This window comes from Camelus dromedarius, chromosome 27, assembly GCF_036321535.1.
Source record: "Camelus dromedarius isolate mCamDro1 chromosome 27, mCamDro1.pat, whole genome shotgun sequence".
NCBI classification, from domain to species: Eukaryota; Metazoa; Chordata; class Mammalia; order Artiodactyla; family Camelidae; genus Camelus; species Camelus dromedarius.
In genome coordinates, this window is record NC_087462.1 from 8,136,880 (window position 1) to 8,149,543 (window position 12,664).

At 50.4% G+C, this 12,664-nt stretch overlaps 1 long non-coding RNA gene across 1 annotated transcript; it reads right to left on the bottom strand.

Moving 5' to 3' along the window:
* Nucleotides 1–2,099: 2,099 nt before the first annotated feature.
* On the bottom strand, nt 2,100–6,516 carry LOC135319466 (uncharacterized). Its single transcript, XR_010378081.1, has 2 exons — nt 2,634–6,516; nt 2,100–2,441 (listed from the first exon to the last, which is right to left on the bottom strand). It is a non-coding gene; the product is annotated as an uncharacterized LOC135319466 (long non-coding RNA).
* Nucleotides 6,517–12,664: the final 6,148 nt, after the last annotated feature.

Consider the following 12,664-nt stretch of genomic DNA (forward strand, 5'->3'; position numbering starts at 1 on the left):
TCAGATCCTTTACAGAAAAATCTCCCCCACCGCTCGGCTGTTCTAGACTCTTATTTGGTCATTCCCGTGACTAATAAGTTAGCTCTATGATCTGGAGCAAAGTCTTCCTTCCTCTAAGCCTTTTCTCATCAGTCAAATGGGTGAGTGCTTCCTACTATTGCATGAGCGAGCTGGGCAATTAAAATTGGATGCCGTGGGCGAAGGGGCTTTGAAAGAGGTACAGCCCCTGCCTGGGGTTGTAGCACCCAAGCCTCCCGGGGACCCCCCCCCCACCAATGCTTTTCTCAGTGCTGCCCCTAATTTTCCTTTCCTCCTGTTCATTTTTTTCTCCACCCCCCCCGCCCCTGCTCCCTCCCCCGTCTTTCCGTCTGTTCTCTCTTCCCGTCTTCTCTCACTCACCCCTCCCCTGCTCTCCACCGCTTTCTTGCCCCAGACATGGGGATGTGAGAAAGTTCCGGCAGAAATTGCAATCTCCTCTCCTCTCATGTGGCTCCTAGATAAGACAGTAAAAATCCGATTTTCAGCAATTTGCTTCATTTGTGAGCTCTCCCGCGTCTCCCTTTCTCCCCCTGACACCAGCTTAGCAAAATTGCCTGGGCGGAGTGGATATTTTTAACCACTTAGTAGTCAGGGGAGGTTCATAAAAAGTTTGGTGAGAAACTGGCCCTGGTCAGGGCAGCTGGATGCTAGCCGTATGCTCACTGCATTAGTAGCGGGGAGTTCAAGGAAGGGACAAGGGCAAGTTGAAAGGAACCAGGCAAGAAGGGGCACAGGGAGGAAACACCATTACCAGAACCAGAAAGAGAGAGTGAGCTGTAGGGAGAGGGTCCGCCAGATGGGAGCTGTGGCTGCAGAGGAAGCCAATCTGGGGACAAGGCATCTTGTCTGGAAACAAAAGAGATACCAAAGGCTTTTCCCCAGGCAGTTTGGGAAGGAACATCTCCTTTCCTAACCAGAGGCGGTGGTGGTGGTTGGTGGGTAACAGTGAACATTTATTGAGCACCTACTATGTGCCTGGCACGTGCTGGGTGCTTTACATGTGTTCCCTCATTGAAGCCCCTACCATAGTCAATGAAGGAAGCAGTTTTCTTTTGTGGGTATTAGCTCAGGTAAATGTTAGGCTGCTGTAACATCAAGCCCCCCTCCACCACTGCCGGTTCCCTCACTGTCCAAACGTTTGCTGTTGGAAAATGCAGTCTTGATCACTGTCTGAACTTGCCTTCCAGACTCTTGCCTTCTGAACTCAGGAGCTGAATGGATATAGAGAGTGAAGGAAACATTGCTGTAGCTTAAAGGACACCCAAGGTTATTTCTGACTCACATAATAGCCAGAGCTGGTGCATGACCTGTTTTCCACAAAGCCAACCCCTCTCCCTAGAGCTGCAGGCTGTCTTCAAGGATATCACAGATGGCAGGTGTCTCAGTCTGTTGGGGCTGAGAATACCACAGACTGGGTGGCTTATAAACAACAGACATTTATTTCTCCCAGTTCTGGAGGCTGGAAGTCCAAGATCAAGGCGCTGGCAGATTTGGTGTCTGGTGAGAGCCTGCTTCGTAGATGGCTGTCTTCTTCCTGTATCTTTATACGGTGGAAGAGGCCAGGAGCTCTCTGGGGTCTTTTTCAAAAGGGCACTAATCCCATTCACAAGGGCTCCACCCTCATGACTTCATCACCTCCCAAAGGTCCCACCTCCTAATACTGTCACATTGGGGATTTGGTTTCATCATCTGAATTTGGGGGAACTCACACATTCAGTCTATATCAGCAGGCTTCCTAAAGGTTTTATCCCTGCATAACAAGAGCCGTCAGCTTCCCAGCCTGTCATAGCCAAGTCCTCCCCAGCTGCCCACTTAGTAAGGAAATGCCATGTATTTTAGGTTCTGTTACCAAATTTGTGTTAGTTCCAATATTATTTTGGCTGCTGGAACAGAAACCCAACATTACAGTGGCTCAAAAAGAGATAACTTCAGGGAGGATATAGCTCAGTGGTAGAGCTTGTGCTTAGCATACACAAGGTCCTGGGTTCAATCCCCAGTACCTCCATCTAAAAAAAATAAGTAAAACCTATTTACCTCCCCACCCAAAAGAGAGAACTTCATTTAGCACTCAGTTAGTAATCCAGATGTAAATGGTCCAGGGCTGGAATGGTTAGCTACATTGTTGGGGGGAGGGGGGACTAAGGCTCTGTCTTCTGATCTTCCATCTCTAACGTGGGCCAAGATGATTCCTCACATTCACCTTCCAGCCAGCTGGAGGGGAAAGGTCAGGTGAAGTCTCTGCTCCTTCCCCGTCAAGGGCATTGCCCAGAAGATGCACACATCACTGCTGCTCACATGCCATTGGCCAGAATGCAGTCACATGGCCACAGTTTCAAGGAATGCTGGGAAATGTAGTCTTTTTCCTGGATGGCTGTGTGGTCCCTCTTAAAAATGGAGTTGTCCTATTAATACAAAAGACAAAGAAAATGGAGAGGTGGATGGGAAGTCACTACTTAATGAATGTGGGGTTTCCATTGAGAATGACAAGTTCTGGAGCTAGACAGTAGTGATGGTTGCATGACATTGTGAATGTACTTAATGTGCTAAAATTTTACATTATGTGTATTTTATCATAATGAAAAATAATTGCTTACCAAAAAGAAAAAGGAAAATTTGGAAATGTTCTGTGCCCCAAGCAGAAACTTGAATGAAGAGAGAGAGCAAGCCCTGCAAATTCCAGGGGGTAGATTTTTCCTGTTGGGAGGGAAAGCATATGCAAAGGCCCTGAGGCTGAAACTCATTTGGCATGTTTGGGAAACATCAAGGGGGCTGGAGTGAGGTCAGGGAAAAGGACAGTGGTAAGAGATGAGGGCAGGGAGGCAACAGGGTCTTATAGGCTGTGGGGAGGGGCCCATTTTTTTCTAAGAGTGATAAGAAGCCAATGGTGGGTTCTGAGCAAGAGAGTGACTGGGTCCAATTTAGAGTTTAAAGCAACCACTCAAGCTGCAAAATTTTGGGGTGATCTTGGTCCCAAGCAGGTTGAAGTTCAGGTTCCCCCAGTCTCAGTCTTCCTGGGAATAGATCAGGCCACTCCCATGATCCCCACCTTCCCTCCCTCATCCACTCTCCCTTCCCCTCTGCAGGCTTTCTGCAGCTCCATTGGCTGTAAGGAGCAGTGGGTAGTAGCTTGGGTTTGAATCTCTACTCTAGCACTAAACAGCTCTGTGATCCTGGGCTATCGACTGAATGTGTTAACCCCAAATTCATGTGTTAAAGCCCCAATCACCAATGTGACTGTATTTGGAGTCCAGGTCTTTATGGAGATAATTATGGTTAAATGAGGTCATAAGGGTGGAGCCCTGATCCAACAGGATTAGTGTCCTTTTAAGAAGAGACAGGAGAATGCTCTCTCTCTACAACTTGTGAGGACACAGCAAGAAGGTAGTCATCTACAAGCCAGAAAGAGAGCCCTTACCAGAACCCAAAGAAGCTGACAACTTTATCTTGGACTTCTAGTCCCCAGATCTATGAGAAATAAATTTCTGTTGTTTAACTCACCCAGTCTATGGTATTTTGTTATGGTAGCTCAAGCTGATTGATGTACCTTATTTAAGTGGCTTAACCTCCCTGTGCTTCAGTTTCTTTATCAGAAGGATAGGCTTATTAATAGACCATGGGGTATCTTGAGGACCCTAAGGAAATAAAGGGCTTGAACAGTGCCTAACACTTACAAAATTCTCAATAAATATCAAAGTATTAGTCAGGACAGGCTGGATGAACAAACACCGTGGGTGTCCTGCTCATGTCCCCCTGACATTGCTGTGCCAGCACTGCCAGGCCTGCCACTCTCTGTCTGAGGGCTTTTTCTCACGAGAAGTCATGTGGGAGTTAATGCCCTTGGGAGAATTCTCAGCCAATGACAGATGAGAGTTGGAGCATAAATACCCCAGCTCTATCACATCTTGGGTGGAACAACTCTGAGGTGCATTGTTGCAAAGTTTAAGAGTCCCCAAGACCACTCTCACTTCTACCAGTTGCAAATATTGGGGTCCCCCAAACCTCACTTCTACCAACAGCAAGTTTGGGGTTCCCAAGACTTCCTTCAGTTTTGATCATTCTCACTGAGAGCTCTCGTACTCATGGTTATGGTTTATTACAGGGAAAGAACAGATTAAAATCAGCCAAGGCAACAGGTGCATGTTCTGTTAATTTTGCTCCTGAAACCAGAAGCAAACATTCCATTGTTCCCTCCCAGTGGAGTCAAGCATACAGTGCTAACTTCTCCCAGCGTGATGTGGGACATCACCCATGGTATACTGCCAACCTAGGAAGCTCACTCCAACATCAGTGCCCAGAGTTTTTAGTGGGTCTTGGTCACATAAACATGGTTGACCATCTATATGGCTGAACTCAGTCTCCAGCCCCTCCAGAGGTCAAGCTGATACTGGGTGGTCCAAGGCCCCCACCATAGATAACACTGTTACTATCCAGTGTGGCTTAAGCCTCTGAAAATAAATCACAGTGTTAGCATCAACTATCTGGCATCACCAAGGCCCCCAGATAAACAAAGATACTCTTATCAGGCAAGACATTCCTAGGGCTTAGAGGTCACCTACTGGGAGCTAAGGGCAAAGGCCAGACTTGTCTTTTTGGTGGATGGGGGGGGGGGTGTTGGGGAAATAATTAGGTTTACTTATTTATTTATTTTTTGAAGGGACTGGTGATTGAACCCAGGACCTTGTGCGTGCTAAGCACGCACTCTTCCACTAAGCTATATCCTCCCCACCAAGGCTTGTCTTTGGTTGATTAATCCTTTACTGCACAGTTCCACACTCTTTCCCAGAATTCTCCAGTAGGATTGAGCCTCAGTTGTCCATGGCAGTAATCTCAGTAACATACCCATTCTTGGTTTCCCCATTTCCTCACTCTCCTTCCCGGAGTCACTTCCCAAATAAACAATTTTCACCTGAATCCTGGCTTCTAGGGAACCCACTGTTGTAGGCTGAATGATAGCCACCCAAAGATACTGGTTCCTGATCTCTGGGACCTAGGAATGTGACCTGCTATGGCCAAAGAAGCTTTGCGGATGGAACTCAGTTAAGCCTCTTGGAATGGGGAGATTATGCTGGATTAGCTGGGTGGGCCCCAAATGCAATCACAAGTGTCCTTATAAGAGGGAAGCAGAGGGAGATGAGACTACAAAAACAGAAGAGAAGATCATGTGACAATGAAGCAGACAGAGAGAGAGCTGACGATGCTCTTCAGCGGGCTTTGAGGATAGAAGAAGTCTCCGTGAACCAAGGAATGAAAAGGACATGGCTCTAGAAGCTGTTAAAGGCCAGAAAACAGCTTCGCCCTACAGCCCCTCAAAGGAGCAGGGTCCTGCTAACACCTTGGTTTCAGCCCAGTGAGTATTAAGCCATTAAGTCTGCGGTGACTTGTTACAGCAACCATGGAATTCAAATATACTAAGTGAGATGCTAGGTTATGCTACAATAACAAACAACCCCAACATCTTAGTGACTTAATAGTTTCTTTCTTGTTCATGCTACATGACCATTTGGGGTCACCTGGGGTCTCTTTTTGGGTCACCCTTCTGGCAGGACTCAGGCTGATGAGGCAGCAACTCTCTGGAATGTTCCTAGTCATTGTGGCGGAGAAAGAGAGCGAAGGGTCTTGCACCCGCAATTAAATGCTCCAGCCTGGCCAGTGACATCATCACTTGTGCTTGCAGCCGATTGGTCAGAACTCATCACATGGCTCCAGCCAATCACAAGGCAACCAGGAAGTGCCACCCATCATGTGCTCAGAAGGTGGAGAACTGAGAATATTTAGGGGGCAACAACTGTGATCCTCAAAGTTGGATATTACTAGAGTAACAGGATGCTACTAAGATGGACGTTTTCACTGAGTCCTGAAATAAGTAGACACAGCCAACAGTGGCAGGTGCCAGACCACAGAGAAGATTTCTAACATTGATGGATCCCAGTGGGTTTCGTGCCTTTTGCCTTGACCAGGGTCTGAAAGGTTTGGGGAAGGCAGGTTTGGAGAGGATTTCTTCAGAGGGGACTGTGCTATAAGTCTCATGCTCTCCCCCTCAAGAGAAAGGGGACAGGCCCGGGTGCCTCCCTCACCTCAAGCCAGGGTAGGAAGGACGTCTAGCAGGATGGCCTGGAGAATCTACTGCGGGTCCCCTGGACTTTGGGGACTTCATGACCTGTGAAGGGCTGGAGAAAAGTGACTGCTCTGGTGGATCCAAATATGGGGTGCATCCAGGAGGGCTCCCTGGAGGAGGTGTTGGGACTCCAGTTTCCAGTATATGACTGGTTTCCATGAGGGAGAGAGTCACACTGAGCAGAAAGCAGGTCTCAAGGGAGTGCCAGGGGCCAGGTCAGAGGGTTCCTTCAAAGTATATACAAGAGAAAGGCTCCACTCTGAACACCTGCTAGGCCCTGAAAGGCAGTGTCATTTGACAGCGGAACCAGTTCACAGGAACCATCTGACCCCAGGAAACCAGGACCATGAACAACAAGAACATATTCTCTCACAGTTTTGGAGGCCAGAATGTGAAGTCAAGGTGTCTGGCCAGCACGTGCTCCCTCTGAAGTCTCTAGGGAAGAATCTTTCCTTGCCTCTTCCAGCTTCTAGTGACTCGGGCGTTCCTTGGTTGTGACTGGATCGCTCCAATCTCTGCCTCTGTCTCCCTCTGTGTCTGCTTTCTTCTCTTCTGTCTCTTCTAAGGAGGCTTGTCACAGAATTTAAGCCTGCCCAGATAATCCAGGAGGATCTCAAGATTATTAACTTAATCACATTTGCAAAGACCTTTTCCCCAAATAAGTTCATAGTCGGAGGTTCTGGGGATGAGGGTAGGGTAGGGCGTGGGCATATCCTTTGGGGGACCACCACTCCCCTCCCCTCCCTGAGCTCAGATCCTGGGTCTTGACAAAGATTGTCTCCTTGACCTAACTTCACTCGGGCTCCTCTGAGCGATCTTTTCAGCTAGGCTTTGAGAAAGGACCAGGGTCCTTCCTTGCAGAATCTAGCTTTCGCAAGAATCCAACGAAGTCACTGGAGCCAGAAGCCCTGCTACCTCTGACGTTTCCTCTTAGTAATTTTCCAGCCACTGCCCCCGACCCTGCTCCTTGGCTGCCAATCCCCACACGCCCAGGCTGTGCTCTGAACTGAGCCCACCTCTATACCGAGGTCTCTTTTCCTCTCCTGCGAGAGTTGTTTTAAAAAATAAAATGTATCTTCACCACTTTGTGCATCAGGCTCTGGTTTTCTTTAACAGTGTGACGGGAAAGATGAGGAAGGGCAGAGGTGAGGATGAAGCCAGCACCACTCTGGGGACCCAGAACCTGGCCCTGGGGATGGGGGAGAGTATTTAAGTCTAAACTTCATCGCTCTGGGCTTGGGTCTGAACATTCTGAATCGTGCCCAAGCTGCCATGTGACCTAAGGCAACCCCAGGAGCATCCGTTACCTGAGATGAGCGGGGGGGAAGCCGAGAGGTGGAGTTTATTTGGTGGTGGCAGGCGGGGGAGGTGCTCCGCCCCACCTCCCCCAACCTAAGCACATTACAGGGGCAGAAGTAAGCCAAACTAGGGTTGCGATGGATCTCACAACGCGAGTAGGACTGATCCGTGCTGGTTCATGTTTTATTACAGAGTTCTCTTGACCTCTAGGATTTTTCAAGGGCTCATTTTTGCTCTGCCCTCCCTCATACTGACCCCTCTTGACCTGTCTTCCTGCCTTCCACGGGGCCCCTGAGTCCCTCTCTGAGCTGGGGCCCTGCCTGCCAACCCTCATTCACTCAACGAACTCTCATTAAGCACCTGCTGTGTGTCAGGGGCTGGAGTGGGGGTAGAGGGCGTTGAGGAGTCCGCAGGGAACTTCCCAGATGGAGCTGATACTGGAATGAGGGAGCCAGACAGGTGCCAAGACAAATAACAAGTAAACATCCTCAGCATATCCCTGGGTGGTGAGTGCAATGGAGAAAAATAGAGCAGTGATGGGAATCTGTGGTGGTTGTAAATTGGGGCGAGGGGGGTTGTGTGTGTCAGGGAAGGCTTCCCTGGGGAGAGGACATGTGAGGGGACACCTGGAGGAGGCGAGGGTGGAGGCATGTGGATATCTGGGACAGGAAGATACAGGCAGAGAAAACAGCCTGTGCAAAGGCCCTGAGGCAGGAATGTGCCTGGCAAGTTTGGAGAACAAGGAGGCCCATGTGGCAGGAAAGAGGGATTAAGAGGGAGAAAGTGGAGGGAGATAAGGGGAGAGAGGTGATGAGGGCAGAGTGTGCAGGGCCTCATGGCTTCAGTCAGGACCTGGGATTTTGCTCTGAGTGAGGAGCTTGGTAGACAGAATAATGCCCCCTCAAAGATGTCCTAATCCCTGGGACCTGTGAATATGTTACCTCACCTGGCAAAAGGGACTTTGAGGATGTAATTAAGTTAAGGATCTTCACACAGAGTTATCCTCATTATGGTGTGGGTCCAATCTAACCACACAAGCCCTTAAATGTGGAAGAGGGAGGCAGAAAGGGAATGAGAGAGACGCCCTGTTAGAAGGACTCCCCTTTGTTGGCTTTGACGATGGAGGGAGGGGCCACCAGCCAATGAGTGCTGGCTCGGACAGCCAGCTAGAAAAGGGAGACCTCACTTCTACAACTGCAAGGAGCTGAATCGTGCCAATACCCGAATGAGCAGTTAACAGAACCTTCCCTAGAGCCTCCAAGTCGCTGTCACCTAGATCTTAGCCCACTGAGACCCGAACCAAACTTCTAACCTCCAGAACCTGAGATACAGGTGTGTTGGCCATGGAGGTGGGAAGAAGTGAAGTCCAAGGTTTGGATGAGAGTGGACAGAGAGAGAGAGAAAGGAATCAAGCCAAGGGTGACCTGAGGCTTCTTTCTGAACCCCCAGCCGCCTCCAGCTTCCAGCTTCACCAGCATGCGCCTCCCTCCCGTGTCTCCCCAGCCTCCATCAAGCCTTTTCAGGTGGAGGCCATATGCTGCCTTCTCTGAGTCTGTGATCCTGCCCTGAGGCCCCTTACTCAATGCATCTGAGCTCTCCGTTTCAAGACAGGAAGTCAGATGGAGGCTGGAGAGGAGCTGGGAGACCCCAGCCCCCAACAGGATTGGGACCTGCCTCCTCCTTTCATGTGAGCCCAGCCCAGCTTCCTGATCTGTGCCTCTCTTTCTCTCTGAAATTTTCGTTCTCTTTTCGGTAACTGAATTATCCCGTCTCTGCCTCTCACTGGGGGCCCTCCTGCCACGGCATGGGCGAGAAGGGGCCCGGGTCGCAGTGTGAGATATTAAGCCATCAATCACCCTCCAACGCTGACTCCCTTGAGCGGGGGACCCTCCGCTGAGCTCGGCCCCTCCCTGAGCCCCCGGAAAAGAGGCAGCTCCAAGGCAGGAATGGAGGCCTGGGGACCCCCATCGAGGTCTGGCCTTGGAAGAGGCTCATAGACCTCACCCACCTGAATCTGCACACAGGCGTCCTGAGTTCAAACCCAGATCAAATCCAAATCAATCCTGCCTCTTGTCATCTTGGCCAAGACAGTTCATCTCTCTGTGCCTCAGTTTCTGCACTTGAAAAATGGAGATAACATTTTTGATGTCATTGGGGTTCCCTGTGAGGATTAAGTCACAACAGCAAATTAGATAAGACTTCTTGTCTTATCTGCCACCCTATTCACTCATTTAATAAAAAATGTTATCCCCATTTTTCGAGTGCAGAAACTGAGGCACAGGGAGATGCTGTTGCGACTATTGTCCTGGTCCTGGCATAGACTGTGGATCATGGACCTCTGATATAAATGCAAGACTTTTGGCTTTGGGGGAGATTTGATGGCATCATGCCCCTTGGCACTAGTCTTTCATTTCTCACTGGTCCATGATCCATAGTCTATCCCAGGACTTGTACCCTTGTGCAGTGAACAACCTACACAGCTGTTCATGGCAACCCTGCCTATGTGGTGCATCACCTGAGCAGTCAGGAGGTAGGGACTATAAGAAATCAGGAGTTGTACCCCCTGACCTAGGCTTTCAGATGGCCATTCCCCAATCTCCATGCCCCAATAACCCCTGTGGAAAATCTGCCAGAAAACTGGGCCACTCTGGGTGGTGCCCCAAACTCTCCCTTCCTGTTGCCCCTAGCTATGCAGCCCAGGCCCCTCCAGACTCTGGGGGCCCTCATCTTCCCCAGCCCCTCACCCCATCTCCCCTCTGCACGTGTCTCCACCTACCTGGAGTCCCACACCCGCCTACCTTTTCCAGCCCTCTCTCTGTCTCTCCAGCACAGTGGCTATTTTTATTTTTCCTTCTTATTAAATTTCCAACTTCTGCAAACACCATGGCCCATGCCTCGCCGCACCCCCCGCCCCTTTCCCTCGGAGCGGATTTGATTCACTTGCGTTTTATTAACAGATTAAAAAAAAAAAAAACCCGCAGCTGCCACCACACTCTGCTTTCTTGGAGGTTTAGGGAAACTAGAAGGAGGGGAACTAGGCTGCAGTTTCCCTCTGGGGGGGTTAAATTCGCTCTCCTCCCCACACCTGAGGATGTCTGGACCTTTCCATCGCAGCCTTAATGGGAGGGGAGGGGCTGGGGAGTGAGGTTGGGCCACTGCCTGGGTTTGGGAAAATCTGATGGATGTCAGGCCTCCTGTGCTGTCTCCCAGCCAGTGCCCTGTCCCAAGGAATTGGAAATAAAACTGGAAAAAAAAAAAAAAAAAAAAAAAAGGAATCCATATGGAGGCCCAGCCCCTCTCCCGCCAACGAGGGGTGTAGAAGGCTTAGGGTGGGGAGCACGCAGCTGCCCTGGTGGGCCTCAGAATTGAGGGCTTAGATTTAGAAACCTCCACATCAGAGCCGGAGATGCCCTGGACCCCTCTCCCTTCGGATGGCTGGTGGGAGCTACGGAAGGCTCCAGACTCCTGGACCCTACCCTGGTCGGGCTCGCGCTCTCTCTCTGCTTTTTCCTCCTCAGGAGATGCTCATTAGCGTTCTCCCCCCAACCCCCTGCTTCCCAAAGCTGAGAGCAAATTGCTTCTTCATGCCCCCAGGGTGTTCCCCCCCAAATTCTTTGTGGCAGTCGCCATGGCAACCAAGAACCCAGCTGCACTTTATTTCCCCGGGATAAAGGATGGGGGTAGGGATGGGGAAACTGACTGGGTCGGTTCAGCTGGGACCTTCCTACTCTACTCGCCCTTCTCTTGGTCCCCCTCCCCTCCGCAACAGGGCCTGGTCCATCCTTGGTCTACAGAAGCCAGGCTGTCTGTCTGGGTGGGTTTCCCTCTTAGGTTGCTGGGTTGCAGCTCCCCAGGGTCCCTCATCAGTTTGAGGAAGGCCCTTCATTTCATCAGAGGGCTAAAGTTAAAAAGTGCCCTGGTTCCCAGTGGAATTCCTTTCTCCTTCTTTTTCTCTCCCCTTTTCCTCTCCAATCCCCTAATCAGGGCTGGCTGGTATGGTTGTGCAGGTTGGACACTGCACAAAAGGGCACTGAGCGAGCTCAAGCCATGCTGCAGGGCACCCTATGGACTAACTTCTGCCCTGCCGTAGCTGACACCGACTCTCAGTTCACTATTAGGAGAGCCAATTATGTCAGTAAAAAAAATCCCAGTTCCGGTCATACCCCAAAGTGGAGGAGGAAGGGAAGCCTTGTCAGGAGCATGGGTTTTGAACAACACAAGCTACAGATCCTTCAGGACCTTAGAGATTAAACCTGGGCAGGAAGAACTTCTACAGGGGCCAAGCCTGGGGGCAAGGACTGTAGACTGACTTGGAATGACCAGGGAGGGACAGGGAGTGATTATCAAAAACTCCCAGAGAAGAAAGAGGGGTGGTGTGGATTAACTGCAAAACGGACCCAGTTCTACGCCCCTACTACCCTTGTTCTTTGCTTCCTCATTGGGTAGCTCCTCCCATTGGGAGGAGGAGCCTATTTCCACATCCCCTTGAATCTTGGCTGGCCTTGTGGCTTGCTTTGGCCAATCAAATGCAGCAGAAGTACTAAGGCAGTTCTGAATCTGGGTATTAAGAGATGCTGCCCGTTTCTGCTTGCTGTCTGGAAAAACCTTGCTTCTGTCACATATCCAAAGCTGGGGCTAGCCGGCTGGAGGATGAGGGACATGGAGGAGAGACCTATTAGCCCAGCTGAGGCATCCTAGACCAACCAAGCCCCAAACATGGGAAGAGCCCGACATGGGTAAACCACGTATGCCTCTCGCGCCCACAGCTGACCACAGACTCATGAATGAGCCCAGCCAAGACCAGAAGAACGGTCCAGCTGACCCATGGACGGTGGAGCCATAATTGATGCTGATTGTCTAAACCTCTGGATTTGGGGGTTGTTTGTTATGCCACATAATGGGCAATAGGTAACTGACTGGGGGTCTGACTGGTACACATGTGCGTTGGGCACAACTTGCCCCTCCTCATGAAAGAGCCAGATTCAAATCCTGGGGCCTCTCTTTTCATTTAGCCACATCAGCCTCCTGGCTGATTCTCACACTTCCCAAGCTTGTTTCCACCTCTGGGCCTTTGCACCTGCTGCTCCCCCTGCCTGGAACCCTCTTATCCCAGATCTTCCTGTGGGTCCCTCTCTGGCCTCCTTCAGGCTCTACTCACATGGTCAGTGCTCCCAGAGGCCCTTCCTCGCTCAGACAGGTATGCTGCCCTCT